The 17,691-nt window shown below is 46.5% G+C and overlaps 1 long non-coding RNA gene across 1 annotated transcript; it reads right to left on the bottom strand.

Moving 5' to 3' along the window:
- Positions 1 to 1,631: 1,631 nt before the first annotated feature.
- On the bottom strand, positions 1,632 to 4,269 carry LOC132015415 (uncharacterized). Its single transcript, XR_009403667.1, has 3 exons — positions 3,969 to 4,269; positions 2,861 to 3,016; positions 1,632 to 1,985 (listed from the first exon to the last, which is right to left on the bottom strand). It is a non-coding gene; the product is annotated as an uncharacterized LOC132015415 (long non-coding RNA).
- Between the last annotated feature and the right edge of the window lie 13,422 nt (positions 4,270 to 17,691).

Below are 17,691 nucleotides of genomic sequence, written 5' to 3'. Positions count from 1 at the left end.
CTGTGGCCCAGCAGAGGCCTGTGGTTTTACTGCTAATGGAAATTGGGCTGGCAGATCAAAGGCAATGACTCCTACAGCCCAGACTGCCAGCAGCCAGCACTGTCGAAATATCAGTGGAATTGGTAATTCAAAATTAAGTGGGTTAATGATTGACACAGATTTGTAAAACCCGGCCCACCACCTCGCCTCTTGCACACAGGGCCTCTCCTATTCTGGGTTGTCTGGGAGCTCTGGCTTCCCAAACAGGAGTTCATTTAGTCCTAGCCCTGCCCCTCCCCCACCCCACCCGGCTTTAAAGGGCCCCTGTTCTCAAAAAACGCTACACCATTCCTGTGAGGTGTCTTAGAAAAGGCTTAGCACCTGAGATCCCCTTTCAGAAATAAAAACTCACAAATTTGAGCCAAGGGAGAAAAGCCTGGTACAACTTTGCACCTGTAACCCATGAGTCACTTGATTAGGAAAATACTCAAAATCAAGTTCATGATTCTTGGTGTGGGGTACAGGAAAGTGGGGGGCAGGTGGAGAGCGAGAAATGCCTTCAGCTGCAGCAGCTTTCAAATCCCAACCGTGATCTAAAATCTGCGGGGCTGGCCACATTTTAGAAAATGTCTTTTTGCCTTCCGGTCCTTTATTGAGCTAATCCAAGGGCAGCACGTATATATACGTGAACAACCACAGGAGGATTTCAAGGCCGCCCCACCACGGGGCAGGCAGGGCTTGGTTCAGAAGCTGGGGAGGAGAAAGGGGGCCTGGCTGAGGGAGGGTGGGGGTCGACATATCAGCTGAGGGAGACCCTGCCAGGAGCAACCCTCGGCAAAGCCTCTGGTGGACGTGAACTTGTGAAGGCTCTGACGATAGATGGAGAACTGGTAAGAGAAAAAAGTCCTTTGTGAACACGCCCAACCCTGCTGGGGGCCTTGAACACTGGGCAGAGTTCAAGTCCAGATGAAGCACATACTGCCTGGTCCGGTCTAGCCTCACTTCCTGGCGTGCTCATCAGCATGATTCCCAGAAGGGGGACGCGGGCTAAGGACCCCCTAGGCACTCGAGAGAAATGGATGAAAAGTGGGGATGACCGCCCCTTTCCTTCAGGTGGGGTGAGGACCCAGTGAGATCCTTAACCTACAGCAGCTGCCAAGTGCCCGGCGCCACGCCCGCCGCCAGCTCTCCTGAGAGACAAGCGCATTGGTTCTCAATGACTGTGACCCACAGGGTCAGCCGGGGTCACTCTAGGAATGCTTTTTTTTTTTTTTTTTTGCTGTTTGTTTGTTTTAGGCCTTCCTGGAAAAGGGGAGGAAGAGCTGGGAAGAGAGGGGGGAAGGTGCTTTGTCACATGGGGTCTCAGACCAAGGGGACAAGAGGACAGGCAGACACGGCTCCCTCCCAGAGCTCTGCCTGCCCACAGGCTTCCTGCCAGGGCTCGGAAGGAGGGGACACGGGAGGGCCGGGGGCCCAGGAAGGCCAGAGGACCGAAGGCCACCTCCATCCTCCCCCTCACGTCATTTTGCCCAACTTCCCTTCAAGTTTGTTATAAGCAAGAGATCCTGGGTTGCATATTAATAAAACAATGGAATTTTTATTTCTTCTTCTCATAAATTACATAATTCAAACCTTAAAACACCTTTAATGAACAGTGACTGGGCATGTGACACTTAATAAAACTGGGCTCAGGTCAGTTTCTGCTTGACAGGCTACCAGCCGACAATGTGCCTTACGAGTAAATGATTAAGAGGCAGGGATCTTTCCTGGGCTCTACTATTAAACACTTCAAAGGTTTCCAAAGTCAGATAAAATGAAAAGCAAATGTGTTTCACTGCCTCTCAAATGCCTCAAATGTTTTAGCAGGTGCAAGCAATGAAACCTTCCATGGTGACAGCATTTCAGGGTCTGCAAAGTGCACCCGACTGAAGTCTGGGAATTCTGGACTGGCTTCATAAAAATTCATGATTCCCAATGAGGAGAGATGTTCGGTCTTCAGAGCCCATCTACATATGTGGCACAGAAGGAAAATAATCTCAGGGTCTTCCAGATCATGGGTCAGCTTAACCCTTTCTGTTCCAAGAGAGACCCCAGCCTGATCCCCAGCTAGAGGAGTCCCTCCTGCCCCAGTCGAATGGGAGCAAATCTTTGGATTGGCCTAGACTTTCCAAAGGCACATGAATGGTCAGCTTAAACCCAGGTCCTCATTTTCTGGGCATGAGTACCTTTCTACGTGATCTAAGAATGCATCCCAGACTATGAGAGCCAGCGGACGTCATACAGTGGGATTCTGCACAAGTTATTTCACCTCTCACTAGCCTCATTTCCTCATCTGTGAGACGGGGACTATTGTAGCACTCTCCTCCGGGGGTCCGTGCAAAGATTAAATGGGTTAACCTCATAGAAGCGCTTAGATCCCATAGCGGAATTCAATGCATGTTCACGATTCTTATTGTCCCATTAGGAAAAATGAATACGAAAAGTTAGCATTCTACAGCTTGGCGATTTGAGCTTTTCATTTAAAATTTGCTGTAACTCAGCTTTATAAGTCATAGTAATCTCTCACATAGACTTATAATATTTTATAGTTTACAAAGGACGTTCTGAGACGTTACCTCACTCCAACTTTTCAACAGTAAAGCCATGAAGGCAGGGATGCTCTTCCGTGGACCCAGGATGGGTTTCCAGCCCCACCGTGGCTTTCTTTCACAGAGCCGGACGCATCGCTCAGACCTGAGTCTGTGAAATGGGTGCAGAGAGGTTCCCTCCGAATCCTAGTGAGGGTCACTCTCCAGAATCAGAGCCTTCATGATCTGCTGAGTGATCAGAGCTCTTGGCTCCTTTCTTAGCCTACCTTTTTCTTATTTATGAAGGAACTCACATGCACTGGACGTATTATCTCCCCCATCTTGCCAGCCGTTGTTCAGGAGACCTCAACTTTCACTCTTCCCCTTTCGTAATGAGGAGGCCCAGGAAATGGCGTTCCAAGAGTCAATGAGGGAGAACCCCTTCCTTCTTTCCTCGGGGAATAGCTGAGCTGTGATTGTTATCAGAGAACAACATTCTCCTGATTTCCCGGCAATACAAAATTAGTCTCCTCCCCCTCCCCATACTCAATGCTCATCTCTGAAAGACGTTGTAGGTTCTGGGTAGGTGACATTGGGCCACCTCTCGTAGCCCCTGCACCATGTGGTGGGTAATTCAGATGCCCGCTGTCGTAAGCATCTCACTAACCAGCACCCCCAGCCCCTCCTAACCTCCCCCCGCCAGCCGGCACACAGTAGAGTTTCCCTTCGACAAAATCAGGGTCAGTGTTCTGACTCACACGTCTCTCCTCTCCTTTCCCAACAGAGAGCCTGCTGTAGCCAGCTCAGCCGCTCTCCGCTGTTCTCAGCACACAACACCCATTCACTACGCATCCACTCCTGTCTCACCACCCTATTTCGGGACATAATTTTAAGATGCCTGTAAAGACTTAATGACCAGGATGTCCTTCATAGTATTATTTTTAATAGTGACAAATACAAAACATCTCAAGTGTTCAGCATTAATAAAATTTGGAGAAGCCATATGCTAAAGAACTAGGCAGTTATTTTAAATGAGGTCGATAGTGACGTAAAAAGAAATCCGTGTGTCAGGCTAAGTTACAAATAAGTACGTTGTAATGCTGTATGTCTAGAACTATTCCTTGTTTGCTGGAAGTACAAATTTTTATACAAATACTAAAAGAGAAGTATATCTATTTCTAAGAGCCTCTGAAAATACACATAAGTTGGTTAACAATGTTTACTACTCAGTAATATATCTCAAATTTAGCTATTTTTTCAATTTTTATTCTCAGTACTGCGATTTCAGATTTAATATTTTGTTCACTTTTGCTTTTTTGGGTCCATCTGTATTTTCCAATTTCTCTCTGTGAGACATGATTTCTTTTGTTACATATCTTTAAACGTTATTTTTAATTAGAAAAAATACTTAGAGTTTCATACCTGAGAGTGGCTTTGGAATTCCTCCAGTCTACTGGCCTTAGTTTCCGGGGGGGTAAACGGAGGCCTAGAGAAGTGAGTTACCTCCATGAAGGTCCTCAAGCTATTTGGTGGCAGAGCCAGGACCGGAGACCAGGTCCCCTAACTCATTCCAGTTCTTTCCAAGAAGTCCTGTGATGCCTCTGAGATTTTGGTAAGTATGGAGGGACCATTCCCATAAAGCCGGCTGCACAGAGCCACCTTCCCTCCCAGCGAGACCAAGCACTCCTCAATGGGTTTAAAGGCAAACCTGCCTCATGCTGGGTCTGTCTCCACCCTCTACCCCAGGTATGGAACCAAATCAATGGCACATATCCGTATAGGTGCCAGGACTGGGGGTAAAGGTTACGCCAGATTTCAACACATTATTCTTGTCCAAGCTTCTACTGCGTACACAGGGCAAGTGTGGGACACGGCCCTGCCCGCAGCCTGCCCCACCCCTCCGCTCTTCCTGGCCCAGCTACACGGTTACTGAACAATGTGGCCACATGAATGGGTGGAGATCGCATCAGCCTGTTTCAAGCAAAGATTGTTCCCCCCTCCGCCTCCCTAAGCATTTATGGTTTTCCTTCTCATCCATCATGACTCATTCATTTGTTGATGCTAAAATGGAAGGTGGTTGTTCCGTCCAATTGCTGTAATTTTCCCATCAAGGGAAAGAAAGAACCGATGTTCCAAGCAGGGACTTTAAGGGAGGCCGATTATCCCAGTGAGACCGCAGCAGCAGGTGGGCAGCTGGAAGGCTGGGGTGCAGCTAACTTCTGCCAAGGCCTCCGAATGCAAGTTCAAGCCAGTTGCTAACAGCGTTCACCCCTCCCCGGGCGTGGTACTCACACCTTCACCTCCTCACAGGCCTCCCCTCTGCACCTGACCTGCAGGGCTTCTTTTGCAGTGGAGGAGAGTAAAACGTGTGCAGAGAAGCCTGGTAGATTCTCAAGGTCACAGGCTAATAAGAAGCCCCTACCCCCTACTCCAGTATTTTTTTCCCCCTGTATTAGCCTCAGGGAGCATTTGAATAGTTGTGGGACTCCTTGCTCTGACTATCTACAGGAGGCGGAAGGAACACTCTGACCCATTTAGGAATGAGGGCAGAAAAATTAAATCACTGAAAATGTCCCAACATCAGAAGCTCTGAGCTTGGAGCTTGGACCACATGCATCCCTTGTCTTCCTTCTCTTATATTTTCCCTTTTTAGGCTTAAATGATCCCAAAGTCTCAGAATTTCCACTCCTGGGAATCTATCCCATGGAAATAAAAGCACAATTATCTGAAGATATGGATCTACATATAAATGCAGAAAGATGTTTTGCACAGCATTTTTTTCTTGTCGCCAAGAATAAAAATCAAAAATCAAATGAATTCTCATCAGCAGGAGAATGGCCAAACAAATAAGGGTTCATGCCCGCTATGGGGGAATGAGGGCTTTGTTGTCAGATTTGGGGGGTGGATTTCCATGAGACAGGGTGGGGGAGAAAAACAGGAGGCAGGGAGGCGCATATGCATGTATACATGCATGTACATATACGTACATACTTTGTACATGTGTTTATGTTTATATGTCTGTGTATGATTCTCTGAGCTTTGAGAAAGGTAGAGAAGAACACGAAACAGGTTGCAGGCACGAGGTGGCGGTGGGAGAATTGAGGGGAGAAGCAAGCGGTAAAGAAAGCCTGCCCTGAAAATCAGTGTCTGTAATAAGACCTGCCACGCAAGTCACCTGTGTGTGTGCAGACGGACTCCGCCAGACACAGAGATCGAGGCAGATTCAAATTAGCTGACTTGGAAAGCCATCAAGCATTCAAAGCAAGATGCGTTGGGAAAACCTTTAAAGTAGGATTCTAGTTCCATGAAAACAACAAATAGAACTCCTAGGGGTGTTCACACGTGTTTGGGGACAGGTGTGTGAGAGGGACAACAGTGTGGAAGGCCTCACGCCCACGATCACTGGCTCCTGGCCCAGGGTAGGGTAGGAGCTGGCTGAAATGGCTTTTCATTACGCAGCTTGGTCTTGTCTCACTTAATGCTTCAAAAAACCATCTTTCTTTTTGTATTCTGAAAAGTATCCAACTGACATTGCCTTTAATGCTCCACTGTGCCTATATTCTGATGGCCGTCCTTGAAACGGGGAGGGATTCCATGACCCTAACTAGTGATTGGAGCCGATGATGGCTGTCCTTGAATGTAGGGAAGGCTTGGGACAGGCCCTGCCTAGGGATCGGGGTCTGGGCAGCTGGGACCCACCTCAGGACACCTGGGTCAAGGACCACAGTGTCTCCTCTCCGATGGACAGTGACACCTGGACATAGCGCAGGTGAAAATATGTTCCTCACCCAGATCCAGGGAAGGCGATATGGTTCTGGGTTCCTTTGATGGCGAGACAGAGCTGCGTGGCCCATCCTAGACCCAGGCCCCCTGGAATCATGCTGTCACCTGCGCCAGCCTCAAGACAGTAGAAGGCTCAGTCCAACGCACCAGTTCCTGAGGAGGCAGAGTTGGGGTCCTGAGGAAGTGACTTGGCTCATGCTGTGAGGACTTGGGTCTCTACCTGCCAGCCTGCTTTATTATAATCATGCTATATTCTTGTGCAGGTGAGAAAGCGAATGAAGTACAGGCTGACGTGAATGTTAGTTCCTGCAAAGGTTACTGGGGAGCAAAAAGCATGAGGTAGAATTTCTCCAGACTCGATCCAACAGGGATGGGAATGGAGGAAGGTGGAAGTCGGCCATCGGATGTCCGTAAGCGTTGTCCCAAGAGGAAGGTGTGAGGCCTTCACAGACTACTGTGGAGATCAGCCAGGGTCATAAACTCGAGGCCAAGACTTGGAGCTCTGCTCAGGCCCAGGAGTGAACATGGCTGCCCGTCCACCCAGAACTACCTCCCCCTTCTTTTTTTTTTTTTTTTAAGATTTTATTATTTATTTGACAGACAGATCACAAGTAGGCAGAGAGGCAGGCAGAGAGAGAGGAGGAAGCAGAGAGCCCGATGTGGGGCTCGATCCCAGGACCCTGGGATCATGACCTGAGCCGAAGGCAGAGGCTTAACCCACTGAGCCACCCAGGCGCCCCCACCCCCTTCTTTTTTACAAAGTTTTCTCCGTGGCACATACCACCATCCAACACGCTCTATGTTTTATTTACTCGTGGTCAGGTTTCCGTTACCAAACTGTGAGGACTCTGTGGGAGCAGCTTCTTGTCTGTTTTGTTGGCTGCCATATTCTCATGACCTAGAATAGTACACACGGAGCTGCCCGACAGTTACTGAATGTGTAAACAGATACACAGTGAATAAGTGAAGACCAGAAATTCAATGAAAATCTGAAAATATAAGTGTTTAACAATGGAGGCAAGGAAGTAAATAGAGTGGGGTGTATCCATTTGAAGGGATATTGTAGAGCCATCATAAAAGGCTTTGGCTCATGGAATGTGCCCAAAACATTCACAGAAATTACCCCTGAGGAGGAGTGAATGGGAGGTGTGGTACCTGTACTTTCTCCTGTCAGGTCATTCTGAAATACTGCTTTGCTTTGTATTTCATTTCTTAACAGAAGAAGAAAAACACACCACATAATATAGAAAAGGTGTTTAAGGTTTTTCTAATAACATGACAAGATGAATGTGAAGCAGGGTTAAATTTTAAAAAAACAAATTAAGGTACAAACTTTTACATAGAACAATTCTATGTGCCCAGAGAAGAAAGGAGAAAACTCTTACAATGATTATCTCCATTTTTTTCTTCTGTGTTACATTTTTCTTTTCTTCCAAATTACCTGCAATAAATATATAGTCAGCAAATAAATAAATAAATAAATAACAACTTTATTTAAAAATATAAATTAAAAATAAGTAAAAATAAAAATTTAATGCAGCTATCTGTACTCGACTATGAGAAATGTGATTATGTAGAAATAGAAAATGAGGAACAGTAAAAGTTTAATGCTTTGTTTTGTTTTGTTTTTTAATTGGCAGATCACATGGAGTCTGTGGGCTGCGGTGAAGGTGGGACCTGTTGTGTAGAAGACAGACATGGCTGATCGGTTCTTCAGGGTTTTCAGGATGGGACAGATTCTACAACCTCCATCCCAGGATCACGGCTGTGATAAAGTACCCTGACTTCAGGTCAGCCGTCCTCAGATCTAACTTAATTCTCTCCTGCTTCAAAAGACAAAGCAAAACAAAACCAAACAGCCATGAATCTCCACAGTAATAAGAAATCTGGTGATGTTCTTACAAAAGCCGTCCGCAGATTAGAAAGTGGGGAGTCGGCAAGCCGCTCCTGGCTCTCCACACCCTGGCCCCACCGGCCTTTCCCCCCAACCCCTCAAAATGCAAAATACTCCTGGCTCCTTGAATCTTGCTTTTCAACACTTCCACATGATTTCTGCCTCCCTCTGGCCTCTTTCCAGGATCTCAGCGTCATTCCCCAAACAGGTGCCTGAAACAGAGCTCAGGAACGGACTTGGCCGCAGTTAAAATGGCTGAGCAGTTTACTTCATGGGCCTGGCGAAGCCCCCTCCCATTGATTTGCCCCCGTCACTGACTTAAAAGAGAACACAGTGCATTTGCCAGCAGGACTGCTGGCGACTTCTCCAGGGAACCGGGCATTGGGTGACTGCCTTGGTGTCCCTCCTTAGCGGGGCCTCACAACTCGGATTCCTGGGTCCCTTTGTCTTTTGAGGTTTGGGATGGATGCATTCACATTGTCCCTTTCTCTTTGTGCCGCTTGCCACAGTCATCAGTCACTAACGGCCCCCAGGAGAACAGCGGCCACTAAGCTGGTGGGCAGTTTTAAGCAGCCTCTCCCTGTGGGACAGACACTCTGAGCACCTGTACCACCTGGATGGGAGGACGGACACTGACACCAACAAGGCGACCAGACGGCATTTCTGTGAATGGGCAGGTGGACGCCATCCAAAGGCAGAGCCGCTGATTTCGGTATGGTCAGACTGAACCACATGCACGCGCACGCGCACACACACACACACACACAATCCACACGCGCACACACAACCCAGCTTATTGCTGCATTCAAAAGCAGATCTGAGACACCTTTACGGAGTTAACAGACTGTGAGAGGTTTTTATATAACATTAATTTGTAAGAGTTTCAAGATGTTAACAAATGATCAATTAGACTGCTTCATAATTGATTTAAAAACTCATTAGGTACACAGTGTGGCTTTCTTATTAGCTTTTACTCTAGCTTCCACTTGAGGTTTGTTGCACTTAAGTGAGTCCAGGAACAGGAATTCCCCCTGGCTGCTGGGGTTTGAGCCTCACCCTGGACTCCTGCCCTTTCCTTCAAGGCTTTGAGCCAGAATGCTGACCCTGGGACGAGGTTTACTTGCCTTCCGTGCCGGTGTGGAGGGGGAGTAAAGAGGGGCTTCAGAAGGCTCAGGGAGTCCTCTAGTGCCACCCAGGCCTGCCTCATCTTCCCCAGAGTGTCCCTTAGGAGCAGTTGGGCAAAAGCGACAGTGAGGCACCCACACCCTGAAGTCCATGTCTCCCCTAGATTGGTAGAGGGCTGTCCTAGCTTCCAGCCCACCTCAAAATATTCCCATGTCAACACCTTTCCTTTCACTCATCTACCCATCCATCCATCATCCACCCACCCATCCATCCATCCATCCATCCATCCATCCATCTATCCGTCCGTCCATCCATCCATCCATCCATCTATCCGTCCGTCCATCCATCCATCTACCCATGCATTTATTCAACCAGTATTCACTGAATACCTACTAAATGCCAGACACTTTGCTGGATACTAGAAATTGCACTCCTTATTTCTCTCTTTTCACTGGATTGTTTCTCAAAACAAGGACAGAAGCAGAAGCACAGGAGTCTCAGTAGAAAGTGGGCTGCCAGTGGTTACCCGTGATTTCCTGTTCATTGAAAGGAAATTCTGGGAGGCAAGTCTGTAGGCTTCCCTGAGGTCTTGATGGTGAAGCTTCCGTAGTCCATCACTCTCTCCTCCCTCTCCCATGTTCCTTTATTTTTCTTCATGGCACAATCGTTGACATGTTCTACATTTACCTGATTTCTTTTTTATCATCTCTCCCCCTACCAAAATGTAAGTGTCAGACATGCAGAGATTTTGTTTTGCTCGCTGTGACTTCTCATGGTCAAATCAGTGTCTGGCACATGGCTGAAACTCAAAAATATTTGGTTTGGGTGGATGGATGGGTGGATGATGGATGGATGGATGGATGATGAATGCATGATGAATGGAGAAACAGGTGGATGAAAACAGATATGGTTCCTGCCTTTGTGGAGTTTGTAGTTTTGTGAAGAACACAATGAATTTAATGGTCAGGAACAAAATCAATGTAAAATTGCAATTGTGTCAAATGCCGGAAAGAATAAAGAATCTAACAAAAGTTTCTGGCCTGATTTCAAGGTGCGGGGCCCTCACTCTGAGGAAGCACTCCCCCTTCCTCAGAATAACTGCCCAGATATGATGGACCGTGGTGGGAGTACGAAACAAGATTGAAAACAGAATTTTAGCCAAATGGGGCTAGCTGGGGGGAGGGTTTTTTCGAGACTTAAACAGAACTTTTGAGGACCTAGAAATCAATTGAGTATCTCATCTTCTCCTGGTGCCTTTTAGTGCCCCCTAAGAGACAGAGAAGAGCCCTCAACATGATGTCAGTTTCCTTGGTTCAAATTCTTGCTTTGCTAATTCCCACCTGTGTGACCTTGTGATACTTCACCCCTACAGCCCCAGTTTTGCTATAAGGAATGGAACTGGTTGTGAAAGTACTTTCTAACACAAGCCAATAAGAACTTTATAAATATTTACTGGGTTTTTGTTTGTTCATTTGTTTGATTTTTATGATTCGGGGTCAACAATTCTCACAGAAGAGGAAAATGGACAGTTCCGGTGGTGCCAATTGTCTATTCATTTAAGAAAAGCAACTATTGTTGATCCTCCATGTGCTAGACACAGTGAGGCTACAAAGATGAATCTGATGTGAGTTCTGCCTCCAGGTGTACAATAACAGAGTAAGGGAGATTTGTGAGCAGCCATGGGCAGACTAAACAGCTCAACCTGGGGACAGAAGGAGTTCAGAGGGGAGCTCATAGGAGGGCAAGAGTACATTAGCAGAGGGACTCTCAGAGGGCTTCTTGGAGAAGGTGAATCAGAACCCACTAACCTTAGTCCCTGAAGCAGCACCTTTCCTAGATTTTCACAGTCTGTACTTGGAGCTGCATTCTCTGCATTTGTGACCTTGTTCCCAGGCTCTTCTCAAAACACAAACCGAGGGGAGAGGTGGTAACGCAGCAGACAGGGATGGTGGCAGCTGTTTTCAGTGTCCTGTGTCGTGCTCCTTCCAACTCTGTCTGATTCCATCTCTGATTGTCCCAGAAGTGGTGGACAGTTCTGTGCATGCTAGCAGAGTCCTACCTCCAGGGCTTTCTTGGTGTTTTCCTCATTTCTGCTTTAGAATCTTCTTCGAAGTCAAGGGGGTCCTATTGCGCACCCCTGCAGGTGCAGCGTGAACGTGGAGGACAGGAAGCACCACTGGGCCAGCCTTTAAGCAACAGAAGATGAGACCTGGGACTAAGTTCTCCAGAGTCCTATCCTGTGGCCCCCAAGTTATAGAAGACAGGCTCCAAGGTTCAGGAAGTTGAGCCCTCATTGCCCTATGGCAACGACCTCATTACGAGCCTTCATACTGATCTTTCTCTCCACTATTTCACTTTCCCTAAACTCTTGCTTGTGCCTCTTAGGAAGCACTCAATAACTGTTTTAATCATCATGGTTATCCTACTGGAATTTGTACAGAGTGTTGTAATTTGTGCAATGTTGCTGTAACCAGAGCGCACCAAAATCTCAGTGGCTAAGCACAGCAAACGTGTGTTTCTAGATCATATCTCATGTCTATCTGGATTAGCAGGGGGTCTGTTCCGTATTCCCCTCCTTTGGGCACCCAAAGCAATAGAGCCTTCACTTGGGAACATACCAGCCTGTAGCAGGTAGAAAGAAAAAGTGGGAAGTCAAGCACTCCGCCTTAGAAGCTCTGTCAGGAAGTGATCCACGTCACTTCTCTCCACATCCCCACTGACCAAAGCAAGTTCACGCCCCACTTGCACAGGGATGGAAAGACAACCCAAATTCGTGCTTAGAAGGAGACAAAGAGGACTGTTGATGAACAGCCCTACGTGCTACCGCGCTATTCTCCTTGCAAATAGCTCTGTGCCCAGTGCTTGGCTAGCAACCCTGGAGGCTGGGAGTTAGGGGGCCCGGTGGAGTAGGAGACGGTGCATACAGGAGAGGACCCAGGCTCTGTGCTGGTTGATTAAATGTGGCCACTGCTAAGTTTGAGTCCAAAGGTCAACCAGAAAGCCTAAGGAATATTGCCAATGAATGGAGTTCATGATCTTGGTTAATTTTTTCATCAGACTTGAATTTCTCCCTCTGGGAAAAAATGTAGAGGTGGAAAAGGGTACAGGGTTTCTGGAAGGCAAAGTCCCGGGATGGGACTCTTTAGGGTTTGCCCCACAGCCCCGCCTTATGATTTTATCTTCACTGCCCAATTCTGTCAGTGTTGCTTCCTTGCCTCTTTGCCAAGACTGACAAGTCCAGCTCACCCTGCCGCTGGCTTTAAGGATCTGAAGAAGACCACATAAGAAGGGCTTCTGGTAACCGTGCCCTTGAGGGATCAACACCCCACTCTCCCCCAACCCCCCACACCTCCTACCCCCACACCCCTATGCCCCACATCATTCTCCCCCCCACCCCCCGGCAATGGAGAAGAAATGCAAAGTCAGCCCTAGGCGCTGCAAATGGAAGAGAGGTGCTGTCCTTATTCTGGAGACAAAGCTGAACCTGAGCCTTACAGTTCGTCCTCGGTCACCAGAACAAATTTCTGGCTGACAACAGAACTCAACTCAAACTGGCTTGTGGTGGGAATACAAGGGAGATTTTATCTTATGTCACTGAAAAATCCCCGAGTAAGGCTGGATCCAGCTTCTGTAGAGCCTGCCTCTCCCCCTTTCCCCGTTTGGTCTTCAACAGAAAGGCCTTCTGCCTGCGCACAGCCCCCCCCACCTCCCAGCCCCTCCTCTAGGTCCTAGACCACTGCAAGGGGCACACAGCTGTAAGGACCTATTTTATGTTTTTATTTTAGCTAGAGGCTTCCATTGAGGTTAAACGATAACTTTGTTGTTTAACCCTTAAACAGTCCCTGCTCCCCTTCCCCCAGGGGACTTAAAAGCAAGTCCGGTGAGCCAGCTCTGGGTAACAAAGCCCAAGTACAAGGGTGGGTCAGGCCAGGTGGAGGTATTCAATCAGTGGGGGTGGCATACTGTCTCCGAGCTACCAAGGAGTATGGGCCCCACCCTTTGGGCACCTTTTGGGCACCAATTCTGAACTAGGTGATAGGCTGGTTCAAATGTCTACTAGGATAAATTGTAATTCAATTAATCACCTAGCATCACTGTGGAGTTTCCTGTGTGTGTTACAATCTCATTGGCCACCTGTGTGTGGCCAGGCCCAACCCCATGGCCTATGCTCTATACAAGTTAGTCTAGAAAGCAGGGAGGGGTCGTCCTCTGTAAGGGGGCATCCCAGACCTTCCTCTGTAAGGGGGCATCCCAGACCGGTCTGTTTGACAGTCGGTCTGATTCTTGATGCTTAGCATGAAATAAAGCTTTGCTTGACCTTCGCTTTGTATCAGTCTCGCTCCTTTAATCACGGACCCATTATTGGGGGACCCATTTTTGACCTAACACAGCTTTCAGAGCCCTATGGACCCAGCCCCAGGATTTTGCTCGGACTCGTTCTGATTGGGCCTCACTGAGGCCAGGTGCATGGGACTCTCTGATTGGCCAGTTCTGGTCATACGGTTGCTGGAGCTTGGGTGTTGGAACCAACTCCCCCCCCCAACACGGCACAAACTAAAAGCCAAGGAGCGAGGCTCCTACACCAAGCACACTCCAGGCTGTTCCTGTGAGAATGGGAGCCGGCTGCTCAGCTGGACAAAGCGAATGCTCACCACGGAGAACCGCTATTGTTATTCTCCTCTTAAAAATGAGAAAACTCAAGTCCAGAGAGTTTAAATACCTTCCCTCAAATCACACAGAGATTTGGGAGAAATAGCGGGCATTGTTTAACCATTATGCTCCAAAGAGTAAGTACCCTTGACGCCGGTCACCTCCCGCTGTGTCCTGAAACCCACCATGTCTGCCTGCATTTTGGGAGACAGGTTCTAAGAAGGATGTTTGTAATTCAGGAGGCTTTCGTCTCAGCAGCCACACCATCTGCCCCGTGGGCTAAAGAAAGCCCCACATCCTTCTCCATGAATAGAGTTCAGAGTCATCCTCCCTTCAAGGCTCCCCCCCTTTTTTTTGCTTTTTACTTTTAGTGGGTTGGAATGGAAACATTGTAACTATTAGTTTCAAGGCAAAATTGTAATTGCTCCTAGATCCACTCACTGGTTTCAAGAGCGCTTTAACCTTTAACTTTCTCAGTATAAAAGGAGGCACGCTGCACCGTGAATCTAACAAGACCGTCATTTATCCCTGGCAGAGTTCATTAGTCAATCGTAACAGTTTAATTATTAGCATTTTAATGCATGAACATTTAACTAGACAGAACAACAAGCTTTGGCATACAGAACAAGACTTCTTAAATGGAGCTGAATTAACCCACACAATTGTTTGTGTTGTGTGTTATTAAAACGAGATGATTAAAATTCAAGAAACAAATAGTTCCATATATTTAGCCAACAAACCAGCATTTTGCTTCACGGTATCGAGAGCATGCTTTCTTTTTCAGCTTGAATTTTGGATTTTAAAATCTTTGGTATATTTTTCCTGTTCCAAATTATAAGCTAACAAGATATAAAGAAAATTCACTCCAGTCCATAGATAATGATGGGTGGCTTTAATAACAGAACCGACACCCAGGGAGGAAGCCTAGGAATGGTCTTGAGTAGCCCAAGCTGAGAGTCCTTCTCTTAGGTGTCCATGGGCAAAATTTCAGATGCATGGAAGAATCACCTAGAGGGTTCTTTAAACTTCACCTCCATGGGGCGCCTGGGTGGCTCAGTGGGTTAAGCCACTGCCTTCGGCTCAGGTCATGATCTCAGAGTCCTGGAATCGAGTTCCGCGTCGGGCTCTCTGCTCAGCAGAGAGCCTGCTTTCCTCTCTCTCTCTGCCTGCCTCTCCATCTACTTGTGATTTCTCTCTGTCAAATAAAATAAATAAAATCTTAAAAAAAAAAAAAAAAAAAAACTTCACCTCCAGAGAATGTGACGTTCTAATGATACAGAGTGGTTTCTTGAGTTTTTTGTTTGTTTCAACTTCCCAGGTCATTCTAACATGCAGTCAGACTTAGGAAGCAGTCTCTACCTCTGTGAGACAAGATGGGTCCCTCAACCACATTTGTCTAATAAGGATGAGTCTTGCCAGTGCTCACAACAGCTCTATTCACAATAACCAAAAAGTTAAAACAATGCAAATGTCCCATCAGCAAGTGAATGTGTAAACAAAACGTGACTCATGCATACAATGGAATATTATTCAGCTTTAAAAAGGAATGAAATTCTACACATTCTGAAGCACAGATGAAAAACTGGAAGACATCATACTCCTTGAAAAAAGCCAGACACAGAAGGAGAAGTTTGATTCTACTTCCATGAGGTCCCTAAAATAGTCAAATTCAGAGAGACAGAATATAGGTCAGAGGTCAGAGGTTACCAGGGTCTGGGGGGAGGGGACAATGAGGACTTAGTGTCTGATGCATATAGAGCTTTTGTTTGGGAGGATGAAAAAGGTGTGCAGATGGATAGTGGTGATGGTTATTCAATGTTGTAAATATATTTAATGCCACTGAATTTTATAGTTAAAATGGTAAAAATGGTAAAATTTATTTTATGTATGTTTTACTACAATAAAAAATGAAAAAAGGGAATAAAGTGTACTATATTCATATTTCAGAATCAATGTGTGCCATCAAATCAGATTGTGGATAGAAGCCTTTTGTAAGCTTAAAATGGTGTACACATTTAAAGTGGTAGTAATAGTCTTTAATTATTTGTTTTAATCATATTGTTTTAATAAGAGGCTACAATATAAACAGCTGAGAAGGTTAATTAATAATGTCAAACCTAAACGAGTATAATTAATGTCACTCAGCAAAGGCCTTCACTAGACTCAAAACATATTTTCTCCTGGGGGTAATCATGGCCTGATTTTTCTAAACAGTTTCTCCTGTGACTGGGAAGCCAGATCTCATGGAGAAAATTGGAAAAGATGGAAAGTCTTGCATTTTTCATCTGAGGCTGGATATTCATAGCTCAATCTCTCATGGTGTCGGGGGCACCCACATTCTGGCTTCTTAGAAGAGGAGGTCGGCGAGCCCAGAATGGTCTCTCGTATGACAGACAGAGAAATGTGCCAAGGGCATCAAACAACAATCCTAAGAGCCAGCACTGATTGACTTTTTCCTCAATGCCAGGCTTCTGATGAAAATAATGGTTGGGGCGGGTGGAAGGATGAGCGGGCAGAGAGAAGCGGTGGGAGAACTCCTCCCGTGGCCAGGCAAAACCAAACTCAAAATCCCCAAAGAACTTTCTATCACTTCTTTACTTCTGACTCAAGCCATATAATCTGACCCAGAGAGTCTGGATCGGTGGGGATATGGGCCTGACTCCTGGACTATGAAGATGTCACTTTGCCCCTCAGTAAATGGGGAGAATCCCCCTTGTTCCTCCCTCTCCTGCCAGAATCTCCTTAAAAAGTGACTTTGGTTCTGGAATGACACCCAGACTGATAGGCAGTAGAGATTCTAACAAGCCCACCTTCTGACATGGGTACTCATTTTGGCTCAGAAGTCTCCTACAGCACAAGGAACCAAGCCCCACCTAGATCTTAATTTTATCTTGGTGATGTCCCCCATCTCCCATGTGTGATTGGGCAATAGAACTTCTGGAAGGGTCTTCAAGGTAAACTATTTGCAAAATGAACTCAATAGGCAGAATCAGGGGTTAAGCATCACAGAGAGTGATTTTTTTCCCCGTTTTCCATTTACCAACTTTCTCAGCAATATTTGTCTAAGGAATAACGGTAGGAAGGGTTACTCCTTCCACTAATCCTGACAACACTGACCGGCTATTCTTAATACTGACTGTATTGTGGGCCACAGAGTCTTCTCCAGGATACCCTTGGCCCATTAGTTATTAAAGTTGGATCATGAGTTTCCTGCCCATGACTGGAGTTAACATTTTTCATGACCAGTATTTGCAAAGATCAAAACCCACATTGCCAGTCTCAAAATTCCATCAGCTCTCAATGGGCTGCATTAACGGAGAAGAAGTTGGTGCAGATGTTCCCTCTGTTGTCAATTCTGGAATGTGCCTTCATTCTCCTCCTAGAGCACATGTGATTTCTAAACTCCATGAAAAGAAGATTTTCAGTTGAAAACATTTCTTCTTTACAGGAAGTTCCCAGGTCCCAAGTATGCTGGCTTCCTATGTTTTGTCGGGACTACATCCTGGGAACAAGAAGGGTTTGTAAAGAGTTCACCGTTCTGTCTTTAGGACCTTGGGGAATGACTGGCAATATGTATGTACTTAGTAAAGATGTATTTAATAACAGAACCCATCTTAGCTCTCATTTCTGAGCATCTCTATAAGGATGCGCAGATGGAGTGAAGAAGTTAGAAAAGGAAAATCCTGATGTGCA

The sequence above is a fragment of the Mustela nigripes genome, chromosome 4, assembly GCF_022355385.1.
Source record: "Mustela nigripes isolate SB6536 chromosome 4, MUSNIG.SB6536, whole genome shotgun sequence".
Lineage (NCBI taxonomy): Eukaryota > Metazoa > Chordata > Mammalia > Carnivora > Mustelidae > Mustela > Mustela nigripes.
The sequence above is the reverse complement of the archived record's forward strand: the minus strand, read 5'-3'. Positions and strand labels throughout refer to the sequence as shown.